We start from the raw sequence: 21,782 nt of genomic DNA, 5'->3' as shown, positions 1-21,782 counted from the left end.
TGGCAGTGCCCCTTTAAGGCCGGCTGATCGACTTCCCCCGCCCTCCCGGCGGGCGTGGCCTGCGGCGCGCGGGCCACTCGCGGCCGGCCCGGGGGCAAGCGCGCCGCTCATTGGCCCGCCCGCAAGCATGGCGCGAGGAAGCGGCGCTCCTCTTTAAAGCCGGCGACGGCGCGCACATCTTTAATACACGCCACGAGCGCGCCGCCGCCGCCGCCGCAGTCGGCACGTAATTAGATCGGCGGCCCGCGTCTGCACAAACAGCCACAGCAGCCAGCACAAGCCGTAGCGGGCTGCACAGCTTGCGTACATCAGGCCGCGCAGTTGCCGGCGCGTCGTTTCTGCGGGCGAGCTTACACACAGTTGCAGGCTTCGGAGCTCCCTTTAACTCGACTGACCCGAGCAATAAATTTTGTCATCACTGTATCTAAACACACGCAGAAACTACCAACAAAAGCTTGTTTCTTCGCGGAATGACAGTTAAGTGTTTTATATTTAGAGAGTGTGAAATCAGTCACTTTTTGGATACAGGGGGGAGTTATAATTGAAATATCGCTACTTGAGCCAGTGTAGAGAGAAAACTATTTACCGTATGGGCACCCAAATTTGTAGCAATGATGTTCAAACTGTACGCTGCGTGATTTTCGCTGTTATTAGTGTCACTTACGTTTGGCGCCTTTAGTCCTGGAACGGCGACGTAGGGCTGAAACACAACGGTCAACGTGGGCCAGGACAGAGTGAGCGTGGCTTAACTCGTAAACCTGTTCTATCAGAACAACACCAATAGTGTTGCTGCTCTTTGCGCGTATCGACGCATGAAAGGAATTCGAAGAGGTCCTCTTTGTGCACCAGAATTGAAGAACGTGATTCGGAAGTCTGGATTAACTGCGATTTGGAAACTGCTCCAGGAAGAGACCGACGGCCAGTTGCGCTGTAAATTGTTGAAGAAGTTTTGCCGGGATTGGTAATGCTGGGCGCAATCTGAGACCTTCAAGCTGTGCATAAGCTGTATCACGACAGTTGGACATTCCACAGCCCGCCGTTGTTTCGGGCAGCAGAGGAGCATTCTCTATCACGGTTCCACGCTGTCCTTGATCCAGATGGTTGTCACATTAAGTCACGTTTCAGCTGGAATCTAAATATGATATACAATTAACGAATATTACCCTCTCATGTGGAAATTAAAACGTGTTTCTTTCAATGATTTGTTATTTTCCTTCCGCATGATGTCCTTAAAAATGTTTCCACAAAGTTTCATTGCTCTACGATCACTTATTTTTTACTAGGGCTGCAGTCACGGACTGTGCGGCTGGTCCCAGTGGAGGTTCGAGCCCTTCCTCGGGCACGGGTGTGTGTGTGTGTGTGTGTGTGTGTGTGTGTGTGTGTGTTTGTCCTTAGGATAATTCAGGTTAAGTAGCGAGTAAGCTTAGGGACCGATGACCTTAGCAGTTAAGTCCCAAAAGATTTCACAGACATTTTGAACATTTTTTCACGAGGGTCTTCTCAATTAGCTAATGGGCCTCTAAATTAGGAATGGTCAATATTCAGGGATATGGCAAGAACCATCATTTGAAGCAGAAATATCCATCAAACTGGGCTCTAAAACGCATTTCCTAAGAGGCATGAGCTCTTCTTCGTCTTAGATAATGTGAAACACATCGCTTCAGCTCCAAGTTCTTTCGTTCTCATATTTTTCGAAAAACAAGGAAAAATTTTCCTGTGAGCATGGGCTGTAAAATCCATACCTTAAGAACTAGGAGCAATTGCTCAGTAGAAGAGGTGTGTTTCACACTAGCGAATCCGAACAAGCACTCATAGCTTACTCTTAAGGTATGCATTTTAGAGCCCATGTTTCCTAGTATTTTTTGCTTCGAATAATCTTTGCATTGTATCCCTAAATATTGACCATTCTTCCTGGGCCACCTTGTACAATGCTTTTACATTTAACTGTTGCACCTGGTTATAACCAATGTTTATCTTTAGCCGATCTTTCGCGATATATTAAAAATGAATCACTCTTTCAACATTTACAAAGTCTGAATACTCGTTAAGTTCAGTAGCACAGTCCGCCAAAGGTTTTAATTGTGATTATTGCATTTACTGAATCATCAAGTTAATGTACAAAATACTGAAGTTCTAACGCAATATAAAGAATTAACTGCATTGCTCCATAAATATGTTTCGCAATTTAATTCAATACTTATTTATCGTGAATGGTCCCCTGAAGATGATGGTAGGCTCATTTTGTGCCATATCGACTTTAAAAGCCCGTTCTTCTAATATATAAATCATTATATCTTTAGCACATACAAAATATCTGCATCTGCATGGCCACTCTGCAGTTAAGATTACACGATTAATCTGCACTTACGTGTCTTGTAGCGGGTTCGTTGAATCACCTTGAGAGTAATTCCGCTTTCGAACAACGTGCGGGAAAAACGAAAACTTAAATCTTTCCGTCTGAGCTCCCATTTATCTTATTTCATTCCGTTGATCATTTCTCCCTATGAAGACGAGTTTAACAGAGTATTCTCGCTCTCAGAGGAGGAAATTGGAGATGTAAATATCATGAAAAGATCTCGCCTCAACGAAAACGCCTTTGCTTTGATTAACACCCCAACTCGCGTATCATCAGATAGGATTGATGGGGATGTCGAAAAAGTTCAAGGTAGGGCACCGCGTTTTGTATTATCGCGAAGTAGGGGAGAGAATGCCACAAAACGGGGTGCCCTGCCTTGAACTTTTTCGACATCCCCATCAAACCTATCTGATGTGGATCCCACACCGCGCACCAATATTCCAGAAGACGATGAACGCGCGTAGTGTAAGTAGTCTCTCTAGTACACCTGTTGCATATCCCAACTGTTCTGTGAATAAATCGCAGTCTTCAATTAGCTTTCCCCGCAACGTTATCTAGTCTATGTGATCGTTACATTTTAAGTTATTCGTAACTGTAATCCCTATTACTTATTTGAATTTACAGCCTTTACATTTGAGTAATTTCTCACGTAACCGAAGTTTCACTAATTCTCTGAAGTTTTGATATGAAAGAACTCATACATTTTATTATTTAGGGTCAACTGCCACTTTTCGCACCATATTGATATATTGTCTAAATCGTTTTGCATTTGGTGTTGACCTTCTGATGGCGTTACTAGACGGTAAAAGACAGCATCGTCTGCAAACAATCAAAGAGGGCTACTCAGATTGTCTCCTAAATCGTTTGTTAGGATTAGAAACAACGTAGTGCCTCAACACTTTCTTGGGGAACGCATGATATAACTTCAGTTTTACTCTAGGACTTTCCGAGAATTACCACGAACCTTCCTGAGAGGAAAATACTTATTACACTCCTCCTTTCTTTCTTTTGCATGATATTTATCCCGACCAGTCCGGGACCTGCTGTTCTCAAGGATTTGGCAAACCGTATTTTATTATTTAACTTTGTGACCGGATGCCCTTACTTAGAGTTGTAAAACTACCGTAGGCTAACGTAGACTACCGTAACGAAGCTTCGGTCAGTTAAGGTAGCACCCACATTACCTATTTATGTTAGGTGTGTTGCGTACCTATCGGGCATTACCTCATAACGATCGCTTTCTTTACGTGTGCGATCAGTAGATTCCCCTAACAACCGGAAGCGGTGAACCGGCTAGAAACTGAGCGAGGATATACAAAGGGCCGGGTAACCTACGGAACATTTTTGTTCTACATAGCTATCCTCTTGTATATTAGTTACGAATAAACAGTATTTATTGCAAAACTGATCCAGGTTTTATCCGAAAATTGGTGATTTGTAACGTGAAACAGAGGTATGTTGTAATAAAAATAAATAAAACGATACAGATTTACCATATAGCGCTAGAAAATGCAGTTTAAAAAACGCAAAACAAAACAAAACACACATCGTTTCAGTACTTTGTCGAAATTATATCAAACATGTTTCTGGTATTCATAAACAACTTTCGCATTTACAACAGAAAACTCTTGCCTTTGATCATAACGAAGAACGTTCTGTTGAGTATGTTTGCGTAAACTGTATTTGCATCAAAAGTAACAGCTTTGGTTTCATAAACGCGCAGAAGTTACGCGATCACCTGATTTTTAACATTTATAAAATGCAATTTATATTACTTATGGATAAAAATACGCAATGGACTAACAATGAATTATGTATAGTTCTAATTATGTGGAAAAAAGAGAATTTTGTCTCTTATACATTCATTTATGTTTCTTTCCGTACGAATACTACAGGTAAGCCTACCATTTAGTACGTCATTTATGTAATGTATCAAAACTATCGAACCGTAGTTTTGGTAGCAAGCAATTCTAGCCTTACCCCAAGGTAACCTAAGTGAGGGAAGCAGTCTGCGCTATTTGGTTGCGTATCATATAAACTGTGTTCCGGGTGTTACCGTTCAGTAACTGTTTGTGTATCGAATTCCCTGAAGCTGAATTTGGGGACCAAATCAGCATCTACCTAAACGAGCCTGGGAAGCCACCTAAAAACCACAATCGGGCTGGTCTGTGAACCAACACACTGTCGTCAGTCCAGCACTCAAATACGATCCAGTTCTGGATCACCTCCGGATCTCACAAGTTAGCATGCTGCGCGTTACACAGTTCGAGCATGGCAGAATACAGTCAACACTGAGCATCATTTATGTATTCCGCAAGGCAATTCATTGTTGATTCATCATGAATGCACCGCTATTGTTGTTTGTATGCTCTAGACAGTTGCGACCATACGAAAAATACATAGGACAAAAATTAATATGTACTGTGACTAACTCGACCTTTTCATTCGTGCCCATTATAGCAGCTCTATCCCTACATAAATATGATAAATTCCTTCCTCCTTAGATGCGACAGCTGGCCAGGCTGCGAAGAAACCAGTTTATTTCTCACCAATGAACAATTGCAATCCGCTCGGTATTGTCGTATGACGAGCGGAAGAATACATAATGTAATATTTGCATACGGTTTATTCTTACAATGAATGCAGCTGCCACACAGTTCGTCCTCAATGGTAGCAACAGTCGCAGTGCTCAGCATCCAGCACGGATAAGATAAATTTTATACGTGTGTGTGCTCTGACGGTGAGCATCTTTACTGTCCCATTAATCAAATAAGGATCGAGGCATATATGCGTATTATAGCTATAAACTACACCCTGTGGAAAGCATTCCTTACATCTTTTTCCGTCAATAATTTAAAATTGTTATATTTGTTACTGATGACTAAGACGTGTTGTATGAATCGTTATCAGCTATTCTGTGCTATGTATGCCCTCATATAAATTTTTAATGAACAGCTGTGTCCCTTACGGAATAAGGTATTGTGTTCATCGTATTTGTACCGAACACTAGGAAGTAAAAACAATTTTAAAAAATCTTAGCGACCGGCGCACGCTTATAATGACTGTATAGTTGTAGTTGAGCATACACTCTAAGCCGAGAAAAAAGAACTGAAGAAATTGATTAAAATTTGTGCCATAGTTGGGACTTGAACTTGGGTCTGCATGTGTTAGCCTTGCACCACCATAGCATGGTACTTAACACAGCTGCACTGTCTGCCCTGGCCCATTGCCCTCCCTAACACAAACTCCAATTCATCCATTCGGCCCATTTTCCCCTTCTTAAATCGACAGTACTGCTAAGACTCTTTAGTATTGGAATAGCATCCCAGCTTTGTACGTAATGGGAAAATCCTGCCTGTACCTCAGGTGGGTTATTCTAGGAGAGCCTTGACTATGCTAATGATTTAAGAAGGGGAAACAGGCTGAAGGCGAGAATTGAAGTTTGTGTTTGGGCACTGGAATAGGGTTGTCCATGTAGGTATGTCATCTGTACTGCTACGGCAGTGTAATGGCTAGCACATCTGCCTAGTAAGCAGGACACCCGGGTTCAAGTCCCGGTTGTGACAAAAACTTGAATTCATTTCTCCAGTTTCTCTCATTAAAACATTATAGTCAATATTTTACGATACTGAGTGATAGCAGCAGCAAACAGAATTCACGTTAAATTATCTTTCAAAAACTAGCTCTTTGTCCATCACGTGAAGGCTCAAGTGTTGTCAAACGGCCGATCTGGCTATCGGCCCCAAGTGGATGCCCATATGTTCAGCGCACCGCTTTTCCGGCTATTTTGCCACGGAGCTGCTACTGCTTCGGCAAGCAGCTTCTCGATTGACATCACGAGGCTTAGTTCATCCCATACCAGTCTTTCCGGCAGGGAAAAATCCTTGGACATACTAGGAATCGAACCCGGATCCTTCGCACAGCAGTCATCTACGCTGACCGGTCCGCTACGGATTTGGCCTAGATTAGCCTTGGGTGGGCTCAAAATCTTGTACCTCGAGTAATAGACTACTCAGATAGATAAGTAGAATTGTTATATAGAGGAAGTGGCGCAAATTTTGGTAAGGTTCTAAATTTGGGCTAGCTAGATATTAGATACTGTGACGTGCTGCAGCCCTGGGGGAACAATGTAAAACACCGATCCAGGTCGTGTCAGTTGCTCTGTAAAACTGGGACATCACTTCGTTCGCGCATGCGATTATAAGCCAACAAAAACTTAATTTCGACCATTTTGAATCTTTTGTAGTTATGTATTCATTATTTTTTCATACAGTTTCTGTGTTTAAGTAAATTTTTTCTCTAGTATATCAAAGATAATCTTAGCTTTCAGAATATGTTTAGTTTTAAGAGTTGCTGTTTCGTTGTTTTGCTGTTGACCCAATAATCACGTTGTAGTAATGGTCTAAATTCGGGCTATTACGTAAGGTCTAATTTTGGGCTATAGCTAGATTTCAGACCATTCTGTCAATGTGACTAACCTGTTTTCGTGCAAGGATACCGATAGTAAAGCCAAAAATGTCCTTTAAGGAAGAGCAGTAAATGGAACGAAACAGATATACCAAGGCAATGAAACTACATGGACACTGAAGTTATTGTTGACGTTACAAGCATTTATCAAGACTTAAGTTTCTTATTCAAAACTAACTTCATGTAAAACTGGAAGAAAATCTGTTTTAGGAGCAGCAACATCATAAGAAGGCCAAGGGTTGATAAAGATATTTATATTTTTGACTTTTATCAATAAAATATAGACCCTAATGTTTCACATTTCATGACCATATTTTTTGATAAACCACAGTGATTTAAAAGTAAAAACTTGCCATATTATTTTCCTAACACTTTATGCAATTTTTCTTACATTTTTTCTTAAGTAAACTGTTTTCCATTCTTATAACAGAGTTTGTCAATGATATCTAATATTTTTAGGACCTGCCAGAATTTGGGCCACATCTCTACGTTGATTCAATCTGCCAATGTCTTTTTAAATCAAAAATAAGAATAGATAATGAGAGTATGTTTCATTTAACCATAATGGCATAAAGCAGGACACTTGAAAGTATTGTTTACTGCATTGTTCATTAATTTATTTTTAACAGAATGTGGGATACGTCTTAAAAAGTAGATGGTAGCCAAAATTTAGACCACTTAGATTCGACGTGTATCACTGCTAACGAAAGGGCTTAAACGACTGTTTGAAAATAAACTATAACAAAAGTGAAATTCAGTGTTAAAACTGGTTTCCTTTCACGTTTTCCTTTCATTCATAATATGAAATATTCAGGGAAATCCAACCGTCTGTAGAAAATTGAAAACAGATTTGCAAACTGGGGCAGAAATTCGGCCGTGTCCTTTTAAAAGGAACCACCTCGGGAAACGTTTTGGGCAATTTACACAGTCTAGTCATATTAATGTAACCTCCGCCTATGTTCGATGTCGACGTGCGATAACCACTCACAGAAGGCCGATGGCAGCACTAGTACTGGCGGGTCCTTAAAGCGTGTCGGGCCAATGCGGAAAACTGGGCAATCGTTGTAGTAATGGGAAATGGAGCAGTTTATCTGACGTCCGAAAGGGCATATCATCGGCTTTCGTGCCAAGGGTGGAAGCATTTCCGAAACTGCTAAGTTTGTAAACTGTTCTCGTGCTGCCGTGGTTAAAGTATATCGTGCTTGGCAAACTGGCACTAACCAAAACCAGCACCGAGGCAATGTGATGCACAACTCGCCATAAATGAATGGGGTGAACGACTGCTGCGGAGACGAGTAGAGCCGAATAGGTGTGCAACTGTTGAGCAACTGACGGCCAGGTGAATCAAGGAACTACGAGCAGTGTCTCCTCAACTATCGTTCTTTGAACGGTCCTGCGTTTCGGCCTTCGTAATAGGCGCCTGTTCTTTGCTGACTGCTGTACAACGGCACGAATGCTGTAATCTGCACGCCAATATCGCAACTGGATGTCCATTGAGTGGCCTTCTAAGATGAATAATGTTTTATGCTCCTTCGACCTAAACATCTGAAAGCAACAACCTGCAACAATCTTCTTGGCTTCATCACGGACTCGTGACAGTGGCTGATCAAACCGTACGTAGAGCAAAAAACAAACCACAGTCGTATTTTAATCAGTACTTATTTATTTTTCTTTAAGCTACCAATTTTTGTGCTAGAGGAGTGCCGAACCTTGTAGCTTAAAGAAAAATAAATAACAACTGACCGCGGTTTGTTTTTGCCCTACATCCTGCACCAACAGCTGGAAGCATCCAGGCCGGAAGAAGGAGTGCTATGGTCTCGGGAATGTTCTCGTGGCATACTCTGGGTGATCTTGTTATTCTGGAAGGCGCAATTGTTCAACACAAGTATGCATCTAATCTTGAGACCCAACAGACAGTTCGCTTTACCTCGGCACGATGGCATCTACCAGCAGGACGGTGCAATATATCCCACAGCTCGCAGTGTTCGTGCGTGATTCTAAGAGCACCAAGATGAGTTAAATGTACTTCCGTGGCCACCAAACTCCTCAGATTTAAACCCAATCAAGAACCTGGGGGCTACCTCGATTAGGCTTTAGGCGCCATGCATCCTTAGTCGAGAAACCTAGCGCATCTGGCCACTGTACTGGAGTCGCCATGGTTCCACATCCCTCTCGATAGCTTCCAGAACCTCACTGACTCTGTTCCTGCACTTCTCGCAGCGGTTGGCGCGCATTCAAGCTTTTGACAGAGGGTCACATCAATGTCACTGGACAGTATAGTTAACCTCAGAAAATCTACTCCTAGATTCCCGAAGGAGAATCTGAGCCGACTCACTCCCTATTACAAGTCACGTGTCGTAACCACCGCATCTCCGAGCCCGGTCCAATGACTTCGTCAATGACGGCACATTAAACTCTTAACTTTCTCTTTGATCCTTCCTGAATAGTAGACCAGGGGTCGACAGAAGCGTCCGATTCCACGCGTCGGCTTTGACCCGCGACGTAAGGGTGTTGTGGTGTGTGACGTCATGACGGCGCGGAGTTTGGTTTGTGAGTGTGACGTGTTTGTAGATGTCGTCGTGTTGTGGTTTGTTGTGCCCTCTGGTGGTATGTTGAGGGTTTTCATTTGTGTGGTGTAATGGACTCAGTTTGCTCTTGCTCATTGTCCAGAATTGTTCGAGTGTCGGCTGTGTTTGTAGTGGAATTTGTTTCAGTGTGTTAACGATTTTGTGGTTTTGTATGAATGTTAATTTAGTGTGGTAATTTTAATAACATTAATCGGTTGTTGTTTTTTGTTCAGGAATGGATATGACAGACAAAATTAACAGTGCGCGTCTCAGAAATATGATGGGGAACACTCCTTTGGAACTGATCAAGTTTTTGCAGCTTTTCGACTTAATTTCTGAGGCTGTGAAATGCTCTATTTGTGGCGAAGAAATGAAGTTGGCTAAAGTTCCGGCGTCTCGGACCAGGGACGGTTTTATGTGTGTCCGATTCCAGATGTTATTGTGTTTAGTGGTATTTGGGGAGTTATGTGATGTTGGTTTTTTTCGTCGTTTTGTGTGGTTTTGTAGGGTGTGGGTGTCTAAATTTGTTTATATTTAGTTTGTCCCCACCCAAAAAACCCCCATTTCCCACGCTTGTCCCGTTAGTGCCATTAGGCTTTTTGTGGAAAGTGTGTGTGTGTGTGTTTGTTTTTCGATGTATTTTCGTCCTCATAATGCGTACGTAACGACTTTATACGCGCCATATTGGAATCGTGGTTTAAGGTCGTTTCCGCTATATTTGTGACGTCATGGGTCAAAGCAGACGGGCGGGATCGGACGCTTCCGTATTTTCGTAGACCAATTTACAGCGGTCTCATTTGCAGGTCCGCTGCGCTGTTGGCTGGTGCAGCCAGACGTCAGTGGAGCCGGCGCTAGGGACACGGCGTGAGTCAGCAGAGCCGGCTGCTGGTTGCCTAGCAACGCCATGCAGCCCACCGGCGCCCGGGGGCACTGGCTGGCTGCCGCCTGCTGGCTTCGGAAGGCGAAGGAGGGCCCAGACTGCTTCGCTTTACTGGCCGCCTACCACCGCCATGCAGTACCGTCCTCTTACCACCGCGCAGCATAGCACCGGTTTCTATATATTGCAGAAAAAAGGCGAAATATCTAGAGAAAACAAAAGCAACTGGAACAAAAGTCTAGTAAGAGAGAGTCGTCCGCATGTAGAAATGGTAGGAGTATCGCGTACAGAAGGTATAAAAGGCAAGTGCGTTGGCCGAGCTGTCATCTGCACTCAGATGATTTATGCGAAAAGCTTTCCGACGTGATTGTGGCAGCACGACGGAAATTAACAAATTTCGAACGCGGAATAGTAGCTAGAGCTATACCCAGGGGACGTTCCACTTCCGAAATCGTCACAGAATTCAGTGTTTCGACGAAGGGTATCTGTGCGTGAAGGAGCTGGTTGGGAATCGGTGTTCGTGATGAAGGTGTCCATAAAAATGAGGTATCTATTAACATGGAAGGTGGGAAGGTCTGGATATACATGAAAGAAAAACCTTTGATGTTTAAATGAACTGAGTTGCTCGATTTGCACATTTTTTAATAGTTGAATAAATATTAAATAAATAACTCGGCCATATTTATCTGTTTCACAACGGATAGCAGTAAGATGTAAAAATGGAAGTTTGTGTAAGATCGTGCTCTGGTAAAAATATCAAGTTTTTTTGAAGACGCGACTGAACGAACTAATAAACTAAACAACTATAAAATGGGTGATGGTTGCTGTTTTTCATAACACTCTCGGCTGAGTTACAAAATTACATTTACAACCGCGTCTTGGAGACCCCAGCACGATTTATAATTGTTTATTAATTATGGAAGGGTCAGAGGAATCTTTCAGTGGCAACATTCACGCACATACACACATATAATATTCAGGACAAATATAAGAATAAACAAAACTTCACCAGTATGCACGTGGTTGGCAAACAGTCGTTCTCTTGGCCTGAGTGTACGAAATAAATGAATTGTAAGGTGGCTATAATTTCGCAACTTACAAGCGCTCGTCTGCATGCTTTGCCTTATTTACAACTAGAATTAGGTATCACCTGACAGGTTGCACATCGTATATTTGAATATTTAAAGAAGACTGACATTGTCACGTACACCTTGTAAATAGTTGTTAATGCATATTGCATGAAAGGTGATGGATCGTCTTTATTATCGAAACGGCGTAATGAATGATTGAGTATACTAGCAGAGGCTGGAAAGCCAGTGGAAATGAAAGGGCAGGCGTAACTCAAGCCCTGGGTGGAAAAGCCCGTACAGGTGTGCTGGTCCTGTTAAAAACAGGAAGTAGCCCAAGACGGGCGGTTCGGGCACCTCAGTGCTGAAGCACAGCCAGTATTGCAGCTAGGCCGGAAAGATAACAGGAAACTCTGAAAATCTTGGACTCATCAGAGAGGAACAAGGAAGCGTTACTTCGGAAATCACGCAGGTTGGGTTATTTCCGAGGATTTTTACTCTGAGAAGCATGCCATTGTATGAATTCAAATTAACGGGGATGGGTATTTCCCCGCAAACTTCCCGCGCAGGGCTAAAATACGGTTGATTGGCGTTCGGAAGAATCTGTAGAGAGGGAAAATATTACATGGTTTTGAGAATATGATTCGCCTTCTGCAGTTACGAGGGAGGGGAGCCGAGCATTTCTGGGAAGCCAGCGGTGGAGAGAGAGAGATCCGTTTTGAGCGCCCGTGTTTGACAATCGCTTAGTATCAGCTTTTGTTGGACATGCTGTCTTTGCTCTCAGGAGATCTTATAGTTGGAAGGGTTAGGCATTGTACTGTTGCGAACCTATACGATTCTAGACTTTGGTTCCGGGTAGGAGGTCGTCGTTGAGTGATTGAGAGCACATCCTCTGCCTATACTCACACAGAGACGTTATCTGAAGTCCGTCCTTGTGGCTGGGAGCTCGCGTTTCTTGTCTGTAGAATACAGAGAGGAGAAGACAGTACTAGATCATACTAGTCTGCCGTCCTAGTGTTTGAGAGAGTTTTTTTTTATTTTGTGACTGGAGTTCTTCCATCGTCGCAGACGTGTACGAGAACCATCACTCTGACTCACCGGACGCTGTACATACGGTGATATTGCTAATTGCTTTGGCTTATTAGGGCTGTAAGGCTAAACAGCTGTGATCGTGTAAGTTTTATTTCCACTGAGGTTGCACACCACTGTGGGTCATCTTTGAAAGTATTGTCTTCTAGTGTTTGGTATATAGATGATGTCAGTCATCTCGCGTTATTTATATTAGCTCGTGTAGCCACAAAAAAGGGGCAGATTTGGGTACTGATCAGTAATATTAGTTAGGAAATTCATTTGTGTCTCTTTATGTCCATTCGACATTGATATATAAACATTTGTAATACGTAAAATGGGTTTTTATCTACAATAAATGAATAAGCAGAATCAACATTTATCATTTTGTAGTTACTGGCTCCCTTAATTATTCATTTATGTAATTTACGTGTTAAAGAGCAACAAGGAGGAAATAATATCACCGTTAAGAGATGCTAAGATCTGCTTCAGGGAGTAGTCAGACAGGGCCAAATTTTCATTTTCGCGTTCAGTATTTTCCGTTGGCATAATTCATTTTTACACCCGCCGGGAGTAGTGTCTTGGAGAATAAGAATTCACCGATAAGAGTAAACTGTTAATAGTTGCACCATAGAAGAAATTCTGAAACTAATTTTGAAGTTTTATACCGAGAATCAGCAACTGTGACATGTAACGACTCTCACAATCCGTGAACACGTGGTCATCACAAACAAAAATTCTGCATAAAATGATTGGTGAAACTCAGAGTAGCTAGCCGAATTGGACAGGATACATTACTGTGAGACAGGATCTGCGAACATAAGGCTCTCAGATCCGTACTTAACACGTGCTGAGACAACAAAGACATGCGGGAACTAGATTGCGAACTGAAATCTAAATTAGCGAAGTTTCAGAAATTTGTTAGATTATACTATACTCCTGAGATCACCAACGAACTAGATCAGACTAAATTGAGAAGATACGAAACGAGTCCACATGTCTGAACAGAGATAGAGCAGAACAACGGCTTGATGCGTGGCTAAGAGCAGCTGGTTTTAATGTTTCGAAATTAACAAGAAAACTTCCGTACACCGCTGAATGACCAATGAGCGAGGAGAGCAAGACATTAATTTTGACTGGAGTTGAAATCTACAAAAATAAGATAATGAATTAACTGTGGATAGGCAGACTCACAGTCGGTGTAGCCCGTTTCGCGCCTCCCGGAACACCTTTTGGAGTCCACACGTCCCATTCCACCGGAATTGCCCAGAGAGCTCCCTATTGTGTCGTGCCAACCTGTACAAGAGCTTAGTCGAAGGCGAAAAGAAACCTCTTTGCTACCAGGTACGTGCTTCATAGGGTTGACTATTCTACCACAGTAGCAGACTACTTTTACTCCCACAGATCTAGATACTGAAATTCAGTTTGTACACTCTCATTCATGTTTTTCAGTCATCAGGTGAGAGGACGAAATGATTAATATATTGACATACTGCACGTAGATACATTGAATATACACGTGGGGCTCCGATAACTAGCAAAACTCTCAGTAAAATGTGAAGTAAAATAAAGATAATATACATAAAAGTTTTCTGGGTTTTGTACCGCGTCATAATGTAAAAACTACTGCTGCTATAGAAAAACCAACTTTTCGGCCACGATTGCAACGGTTTTCTTCTGCGTCTATTGGTGCGTTCTAGCTATGCAGTGTCCTTTATATTTTGTTGTTAGTGTTGGCTGCGCATGCCATTACGTCATAATTTTAAAAAAGGTAGTTAGTTTCATTGGTTACTTAAGGAAGAAGGAGAGGGAACTTTATTTTAATGGGTTATTGGGGTGGAGGGAGAACGTGACCTCTGTTATCCATTGGCTCTTGTGTTATGTGCCATGACTGGTGGCCACCGTCCAATGAGAAGTTGGCTGCTGTTTCCCAACTGCTGGACGTCGGCCGCGCGGCGGCAGTTACTCGCCGGTAGTGCTCGTGCCTCGTGTTGACAGTGCGGTCTGTTGGGCTCTGATTGCTGGCAGCAAAGATGGGGCAAGCCTGAGTCCATCCTCCCTGTTCATGTTGTTAGGATGTTTAAATATTTCGATGGCTTCTCTGATTTTGCGTTTCGTCATAATTGGCTGCTTGGCCAACACGCAGGCTTCGCTGAATTTTATTTCTTTTCCGCAGTCATGGTGATGTTCTTCCACTGCGGATTTGTTGTGTTGCCCTAGAAGAATATAACGTTCGTGCTCCCGAATGCGCGTTGCTATTGGCCTACCAATCTCGCCGATGTATGCCTCTCCACATTCGCATTCCACGTTGTAATCGCCTGCAGTGTGTAATGCATCCACCTTGCAGGCGATTACAAGGTGGAATGCGAATGTGGAGAGACATACAGCACTGTATGATGTGTAGAGTAAAAGAACAATTCAGAGACGATCATTGCTTCTATGGTTGTAACAATGCACCATGTGAAATTCAGAATCTGAGAGGAAATGATTTGAGGAAAAGAACACTTCTGAATTCGACTGGCCTGTTCAGAGACCAGACCTGAAACCAATGGAATACTTTCACGGTGAGTCAAATCCTCGACTTCGCTTTAGACTTCAACGTCGAACATTACAACCTTCTCTTGAGGAACAATGAGTTGCCATTCACCCGCAGACGATCAGACACCTCTCTGAAAGTGTCACCAGCAGACATCAAGCTATCATAAAAGCGACGTATAGGCACGCGCCATATTAACGTCCACTAGGAGGCGTCCGGCTATTTTTAGTCAGATAGTCCAAATGCGAATCTTAGGCAAGCAGTTGCACGAGTTCAGTAAGGAGGTGAGTCTACCATATTTGGCCAGGTATCATCTAACGAATATCAGGACGCTTATGATCACTGATAAATATAATTTGGATCGGGGCATCATCATGTAATTTATTGTCCATCATCACAACAGTCAACATTTGGTTGATGGGCTGGTCTTACTAGACACAAATACGCGAGCGCACAACTCGTGAAAAACTTTCTCTATAGGTACAAACCAACCGATTCGAATCTTCCTCCATGAACCCAACAGACGTTACGTGTGTCCAGTTGAAACTTGCTGTCGACGGTGCGCCTAATCGACCTTACACACTGGATGTCCCTCAGGAGGGCGCCATAGAACAGTCAAAGAGGCTTGACCAGCAACATCTGGACAACCTTTGAAAGTATCATGTCCAAAATTGCCTTTAAAAGTGGAAGTATCTAACCAAAATTGTTTCCTTTTTAATTAGTGAAAGTATCAAAGATAAAATTGTTCCAAAATAATTATTCAACAAACCTGCATCTGATTGCGCCTGCGAACTTTTTTCGTGCGCTCCTCCATTTTGCCAGTAATGAAACATGTATTTGACTAGCAATAAAATTTAAGAGAATAATGCCGTTTGTGCAATGGCATTAAGATGGTATTGAAAAATTAACTTTTGGCCCTGATGTTTACTTAATGAAATTATATCTTGACTTGAATAATGCCAGTTGTGCAATGGCATAAAATTAGTTATTTGAAGAAACTTTGCTCTGATTACTTTAGTTATACCAAAATCGATTTCAAACCATGAACTGCACACATATATATTACATAGAAGCCTCGTTTTCTTTACGTTCTTGCAATTGGTGGGTAACTTTACTTTACTACTCATTTTCATATTCAATATAAGCAAAGGATGTGGATTATGATTCAGGCTGTTAGATTTAAACACAATGTTGATCTATATATATATATATATATATATATATATATATATATATATATATATATATATATATATATTGATAGTTAAAAATTTAAGTTATGTACAAAAACTACCATTTCCAACATTTTTGTAGCTCGAATCACTCTGACAAAGAAATTTACAAAACGCTTACTGCGTCAAAACTTGGACATACAAATCCTAACTCTGAATATTACCTAACAAAAACCATTTTTAAATCATTTTATAGCTTCTCCCATTAACGTGCTAAAGTTTGCTCAGTGTACAACCCGAAAACTGCGTATCGCGAATCCTACCTTAAAGCTGTCACCACACATCTGCTTCTTCCGCGCACCTAGCTGCGACGACGGAGATTTTTACTGCGCGCCCGTCTCTCTTAGCCATCAAAGATCCTCCTACTCAAAGCTATTATACTCATTCCACTTTGCGGTTGGCAACTATCGACTTTATTTTCTGGATCTACCCTGATCAGACCCTAGCATATTCCTTTCACCTTCTGAGAAGATGCCAAGGTGGATCCAGACTGGGTGGAGCTAGACTGTACTGAATTTTAACGAGGAGCAGATTTTGATTTCACAGTTATGTAAAGAACTTCACTTGTTTTTAGCTTTATAACGCTTCATTTTTTTATCCCCTGCTGTCCTTGAATTTAAATCCACACACGTTCGCAGATGACCAGATGGTGCAAAACTGTCTTTGAGCAGTTTATAGGTAGATGTTGTCATGCTACGACATTAATAATGGACTGTTTCTATGGCTTCTTCTGTGTAGGCCAACCGGTTTGGCACTATTTTAAGTTAGCAGACATTGTGTGACCACACTCCATAGTTGAGTCCCGACCTCATTGCCAACCGGTTCGCAGACCTCACAAGGGCAAAGAGAGACAAGAATCATACCACAGCAGTAAAATGTAAACTCTCTAACCTCAAGCGCAGTGCCCCAAGAAACGAGCCGCTTTCCAGGCCCTTCTCCATAGCGGAAGTAGAAAGTGCTGTCAAGCAACTGAAAGTCAGTAAGGCTGCTGGCCCCGACAACATCTATAATGAATTTATTAAGAACATGGGCATACGCTGGCTCACTTCGCTCTTCACTTACATACTCAACGATAGCAAACTTCCCAGACAATTCAAACTGTCGAAAGTTATAACCACTCTCAAACCTGGCAAGCCTGAAGAAAGCCCTGAAAGCTACCGCCCTATAGCACTGCTCAGTTGTACATTCAAACTTTTGGAACGAGTCCTCCTAACCAGAATAGCACCGTTCATCGAGGCTGCTACCCCTCCTGAAGAAGCTGGCTTCAGACAAGGACGCAGCTGCACCGATCAAGTTCTTGCCCTAACTACCCATACTGAAGCAGATTTTCAAGGCCATCTGAAATCAACAGCTGTCTTCATCGACCTGACAGCTGCATATGACACTACTGAGCTACAAGCTACTGCAAGTTGTGCCAAGTCGAGAAATTGTGGATCTAATATGCAGCATGCTTAGTGAAAGGCAATCTGAAGTGTTTCTAGCCAGCTCTTAAAGCCACAAATGGAAACTAAATAATGGACTACCACAGGGATCTGTTTTAGTCCCATCACTATTCAATTTATACGTTAATGATTTTCTAACCACAATATCAACTAAATTCATCTATGCTGAAGACATTGCACTGGTAGCACAGAGCAGTAATTTCAAAGATGGTGAACGAATTCTTACGGAGGATCTGGAGAAAATGTCAACTTTCTTTAAGACCTGGAGATTGATCCCAAGCACATCAAAAACTGCAGTCTCTTGTTTCCCGGCGGGGTCAGGGATTTTCTCTGCCTCGTGTTGGCTGGGTGTTGTGTGATGTCCTTAGGTTAGTTAGGTTTAAGTAGTTCTAAGTTCTAGGGGACTGATGACCATAGATGTTAAGTCCCATAGTGCTCAGAGCCATTTGAACCAATCTCTTGTTTCCATCTAGCGAACCGTGCTGCGAACTACAAACCAAGAGTTCCGCTCAATGGACAAACGTTGAGGTACAACCCTTTCCCCAAATATCTCGGAATCACTCTAGATAGAACCCTGAGCTACAAAGAGCACATCACCAAGTTTTCTCATAAAGTTGTTGCAAGGAACAACATACTACAAACGCTCAGTGGTACCACCTAGGGAACCTCTGCTGACTGTCTGCGTTTAACTGGCATCAGTCTTGTGTACTCTGCTGTCGAGCACTATGCACCTGTCTGTTTGGAAAGTGTACATGTGATGCGCTACATTACTGGTTCCATCAAATCAACCCCATGCCACTGGTTACCTGTATTGTGTACTGTGTCACATCCCTCCACCTCACTTAAGGCGGAAACAAGCTCTGCCGAGGGAGGCCAAGAAAATCTCTGCATCACCTTCTCTACCACCGCACCAGGAATTCTGCTTTGTGCCACAGCAACGATTGTGATCAAGAAGACCAGCAAGTATTACTGCAGGACAACTCATCGCGGATGGTTTTGATCTAAATGAAAGCTGGAAGCATGAATGGTCAACAAAAACATTGGGAACAAGAGCCCATCACCTTGATCCCACAAAGAAGCCAAAAGGTTTTGACCTACCGAGGAAACTTTGGGGCTGCCTTAACAGGTTAAGGGCTGGACATGGTCGTTGTAGCTACTTCAGGTACAAATGGGGCTGGATCAGTTCACCAAAGTGTGAATGTAATCAAGGAGAGCAGACAATTGAACATTTAGTCCAACGCTGTCCACTTCATTCATACCCCGGAATTCCCAATGACTTGTTCACTCTCACACCCAGCTTAATTAACTGGTTGGAAAACACGGACTTTAAGGTTTAATCTTGTCTTATATGTATATTATATAAAATCATTTGCCTTATATCAGCTGTATATTGTACAAAATCACCATACGATTAAATAAATAAAACTCCGTAGTTTATGTGTTTCCGACCACATCCTCCTTTCTTCATAACAGAAGAGCGGTTCTCCGTGTGTGGCGAGGCTGGAGTGTGGCAGAGGGTGCTGTGGGTCCGGATCGCTAATCGATCCCGGACAGAGGGGCAGGTAGTAGCGGAACAGCGGCGTCTCCTCCGCCAATCAGCCGGTCCGCCACTGAGAAACGAGCACCGGCGTTAATGCCGTCGCCGGCCCCGCTGATGGAGCATCCACTGATTTATTGCTCGTGGCCCCTTCTGTCACCCGGGCCAGTCCAGTCCGCCTTTATTAAATGCCGCCGAGGAAAATATTATTCGCGAAGCGTCAGCTTCATTAGCCACAGGTCACCTTGGGCGGAGCGTGAAATTATTTTTTCTAACTAAATCAGGCAGTTTTTATTTTACCTTTTTTTTAAGGCGCGTCATTTCGCTCGCTCCGACTATGAAAACTGTTCAGATGCTGCGATAGGGGAACGTACGCGTTTGGTAAAGCAGATATATCATACGCCTACTTTGCTTAACGCAAAGACACAAATCTATATCTACATCTCCATACGTCCATGTTTCACTTCCATACATGGCTAAACTTCATACAAATACTTTCAGAAACGACTTCCTGACACTTAAATCTATACTCGATGTTAACAAGTTTCTCTTCTTGAGAAACGCTTTCCTTGCCATTGCCAGTCTACATTTTATATCCTCTCTGCTTCGACCATCATCGGTTATTTTACTCCCTAAATACACTCCTGGAAATTGAAATAAGAACACCGTGAATTCATTGTCCCAGGAAGGGGAAACTTTATTGACACATTCCTGGGGTCAGATACATCACATGATCACACTGACAGAACCACAGGCACATAGACACAGGCAACAGAGCATGCACAATGTCGGCACTAGTACAGTGTATATCCACCTTTCGCAGCAATGCAGGCTGCTATTCTCCCGTGGAGACGATCGTAGAGATGCTGGATGTAGTCCTGTGGAACGGCTTGCCATGCCATTTCCACCTGGCGCCTCAGTTGGACCAGCGTTCGTGCTGGACGTGCAGACCGCGTGAGACGACGCTTCATCCAGTCCCAAACATGCTCAAGGGGGGACCGATCCGGAGATCTTGCTGGCCAGGGTAGTTGACTTACACCTTCTAGAGCACGTTGGGTGGCACGGGATACATGCGGACGTGCATTGTCCTGTTGGTACAGCAAGTTCCCTTGCCGGTCTAGGAATGGTAGAACGATGGGTTCGATGACGGTTTGGATGTACCGTACACTATTCAGTGTCCCCTCGACGATCACCAGTGGTGTACGGCCAGTGTAGGAGATCGCTCCCCACACCATGATGCCGGGTGTTGGCCCTGTGTGCCTCGGTCGTATGCAGTCCTGATTGTGGCGCTCACCTGCACGGCGCCAAACACGCATACGACCATCATTGGCACCAAGGCAGAAGCGACTCTCATCGCTGAAGACGACACGTCTCCATTCGTCCCTCCATTCACGCCTGTCGCGACACCACTGGAAGCGGGCTGCACGATGTTGGGGCGTGAGCGGAAGACGGCCTAACGGTGTGCGGGACCGTAGCCCAGCTTCATGGAGACGGTTGCGAATGGTCCTCGCCGATACCCCAGGAGCAACAGTGTCCCTAATTTGCTGGGAAGTGGCGGTGCGGTCCCCTACGGCACTGCGTAGGATCCTACGGTCTTGGCGTGCATCCGTGCGTCGCTGCGGTCCGGTCCCTGGTCTACGGGCACGTGCACCTTCCGCCGACCACTGGCGACAACATCGATGTACTGTGGAGACCTCACGCCCCACGTGTTGAGCAATTCGGCGGTACGTCCACCCGGCCTCCCGCATGCCCACTATACGCCCTCGCTCAAAGTCCGTCAACTGCACATACGGTTCACGTCCACGCTGTCGCGGCATGCTACCAGTGTTAAAGACTGCGATGGAGCTCCGTATGCCACGGCAAACTGGCTGACACTGACGGCGGCGGTGCACAAATGCTGCGCAGCTAGCGCCATTCGACGGTGAACACCGCGGTTCCTGGTGTCTCCGCTGTGCCGTGCGTGTGATCATTGCTTGTACAGCCCTCTCGCAGTGTCCGGAGCAAGTATGGTGGGTCTGACACACCGGTGTCAATGTGTTCTTCTTTCCATTTCCAGGAGTGTAGCAAAACTCCTTTACTACTTTAAGTGTCTCATTTCCTGATCTAATTCCCTCAGCATCACCCGACTTAATTTGACTACATCCAATTATCCTCGTTTTGCTTTTGTTGATGTTCATCTTATACCCTCCTTTCAAGACACTGTCCATTCCGTTGAACTGCTCTTCCAAGTCCCTTGCTGTCTCTGACAGAATTACAATGTCATCGGCGAACCTCAAAGTTTTTACTTTTTCTCCATGAATTTTAATACCTACTCCGAATTTTTCTTTTGTTTCCTTTACTGCTTGCTCAATATACAGATTGAATAACATCGGGGAAAGGCTACAACCCTGTCTCACTCCTTTCCCAACCACTGCTTCCCTTTCATGCTCCTAGACTCTTATAACTGCCATCTGGTTTCTGTACAAGTTGTAAATAGCCTTTCGCTCCCTGTATTTTACCCCTGCCACCTTCAGAATTTGAAAGAGAGTATTCCAGTTAACATTGTCAAAATCTTTCTCTAAGTCTACAAATGCTAGAAACGTAGGTTTGCCTTTTCTTAATCTTTCTTCTAAGATAAGTCGTAAGGTCAGTAT

This window comes from Schistocerca piceifrons, chromosome 6 (assembly GCF_021461385.2).
Source record: "Schistocerca piceifrons isolate TAMUIC-IGC-003096 chromosome 6, iqSchPice1.1, whole genome shotgun sequence".
In the NCBI taxonomy this organism is placed as follows: Eukaryota; Metazoa; Arthropoda; class Insecta; order Orthoptera; family Acrididae; genus Schistocerca; species Schistocerca piceifrons.
This window is presented reverse-complemented; position numbering follows the sequence as displayed.